At 43.1% G+C, this 2,416-nt stretch overlaps 1 long non-coding RNA gene across 1 annotated transcript; it reads left to right on the forward strand.

Moving 5' to 3' along the window:
- Positions 1-1,276: 1,276 nt before the first annotated feature.
- Positions 1,277-1,936, forward strand: LOC135386972 (uncharacterized). The gene is made up of 2 exons (XR_010420748.1): positions 1,277-1,407; positions 1,753-1,936. It is a non-coding gene; the product is annotated as an uncharacterized LOC135386972 (long non-coding RNA).
- The last annotated feature ends 480 nt before the right edge of the window (positions 1,937-2,416 follow it).

Here is a 2,416-nt window from a genome sequence, read left to right on the forward strand (position 1 = left end):
AATTTTACACCCCTTGATGCAGTTTAACTCTCACCAAACACCATTGCAACTCCCTGTTTCTGCATTTCTATGTTTTCATGCTCTAATGACTCCATTCAACCAGCGCTTTACTCCGTGGTCAGAGTTGAGCGCGAGGCGTCTTCATATTCTTGGACAGTTTTCGTTCTTTTCATTGCGTAGTCTAGCAACACTGACATCGCGCGGTCGTTTAGCGGTTGGCCGTTGTCGTGCGGGAACTTGAAACTGTATCTATTAACGATGTTCTCAAAGATGAATAAGATTATCTTCGAAGAACAACGTCGGCGTGCTGAAGTGCAATGAATGCCACAGCTACAAATCATGTGTCTGAGTGTCGTCCTGTATGTACTTCAGGTAAGTATGCGTCCTGTGTTACGTACACGAGTTATGAAAATGTGGTAGCTGTTCGCAGTTATGCTTCTTCAAGAGAGTTTCTTTTCGTAAGTGGACCTTTGTATCCTAAGAAGTCTAACTTCTTTGAAGAACAGGAACTTCAAATTGACGATAAGTGAAATCGTATTTTGGATAGGACGCTTTGTTAATTAATGTTAACAGCATTGCAGAATAGTCTGGCTTTGATGGAACGCACTGCAGATGACGAAGGTGGCAAGTTACCTAAAGGCTAGTATCACTCGCCATGGCTCTGGAATGAGAAGTCAACTGTGCAGGTTGTGGTAAGAAGGTACCCTGCACTGGTAAGTTTCAATGGGGTAGGTATTACCGCTGTTCTGTATTATCATTCACGTGTATCCTGCCGACGACAAGTAGTGTCAGTGCAGGGGCGGATCCAGTCCGTCTCGCTTTTGTTGTTGTTGTTTGCGGGGGGGGGGGGGGGGGTTGTCGAAGCCCCTAAGTGGGGGGAGTGGGGGACACCGCTGCCAAACCTACTGTTTTAAGCGGGGGGGGGGCGATCGCCCAACCGTCCCTCCCCCCGGATCCGCCACTGCATCAGTGTTGAGTTCTAATGCTGTTGTTACTGTTTCAGATTTACGAGTCGTTTGCACGGCACATTGGGCAGACAGAGAAAAGAAAGTGCTGCTCCACCTCCACAAAGGATGGATGCACATTGCAAGGAAGAGAAAGGGACTAATTACAGTAATCATCAGCTCATAAATGAGAATATTATTGATGAGCAAGATAGTAAGTAACCGACATAGCACCAATCACTTTTTGCACGCACAGAGATGATTCAAACCATTCATTTTCCTAGCATAGTTTGTTTGGCACAAGAAATCGTTAGTTATGAAAGTATTTGACTTATGATAACGTAACATATCGCCACTGCTCGGACTCCATTACCTATATTTATGTTGCAGATTATTACCCAGCATGAGTAATTCATGCCCTTGCTCATCTGCTGAAGGAGGTGCATCTGACCTTTTCACTTCTGTAAGTGCTCATCTTATTACAGGTGTTTTACAATAGATATATTGGGAAGTGTATACACACATCTATTTTAGGCAAGATATCCTTATAGGATCCGAATTGTGAATTACATATGACAGCAGTTTCTCATATAAGGCAACTACCCTTCTGCCAAGAAAAAAGAAAAATCTAAAGTACATGTACTGCACTTTATGCCTCAGCCAGATGCACTTCAAAAGGCGCGTCTCCCCCTGCTTTCTCATGAAAAAGCAGAAAAGTGGGTGCCGATATGCCAAATTGCTATGCACTGATATGTTAATGTATAGCGACAGATGAACTTCGAATAACTGTTTTGTTTCCTGTTTATAGGAGTTGGAAGTATATGCCAGGTGATAGTTGCATTGGGTGTGTGGCAACCTTATAATGCAAGAATGTACTTGTACCTGTGGCACCTTACCAGTTGTTTTCATAGGATCATATTAAGCACTGAAAGCTTCCTTTTTCTGTTCTTGCCAATTTGTATCAGAGACACAATAAATGTTTCTTATTTAGATATACTGTTTTGCAACACTTATTTGCATGATCTTCAAGGTGAGACGACTGGAGTAATGTGCACTCCAGTTGAAGGGCATAACTTTTATGCCTTATGTAGCATAACAAGAACTCCCCAGTGGAGTTACGCTAGCCTCATGAATGGAGTTACTTTTACACCCAATATGCTGGAGTAAATAGGGAGCTGTATGGGAGTAACTTTTACTCTGTACCATAGGAGTAAACTTTACTCCGTAGGTCCCGGAGTTGCAGATACTCTTCAAAAGAGGTGTTATTTTGCACCCCGGAGTTATGACGTTTTACCCCCGTAAAGGAGTCGGTACGACTCCTTTTTTTTTTTTTTTTTTTTCAGAGTGTACTACGAAACTTTCTCACCAGTAGTCAAGCTCAGCATCCTCCGATTGTTATTAGCTTTGGCCAATGAAGAAAACCTGGTGATGCGTCAACTCGACGTTAAAACGGCGTACCTCCACGGTGTCCT

This window comes from Ornithodoros turicata, chromosome 3, assembly GCF_037126465.1.
Source record: "Ornithodoros turicata isolate Travis chromosome 3, ASM3712646v1, whole genome shotgun sequence".
Classification (NCBI taxonomy): domain Eukaryota; kingdom Metazoa; phylum Arthropoda; class Arachnida; order Ixodida; family Argasidae; genus Ornithodoros; species Ornithodoros turicata.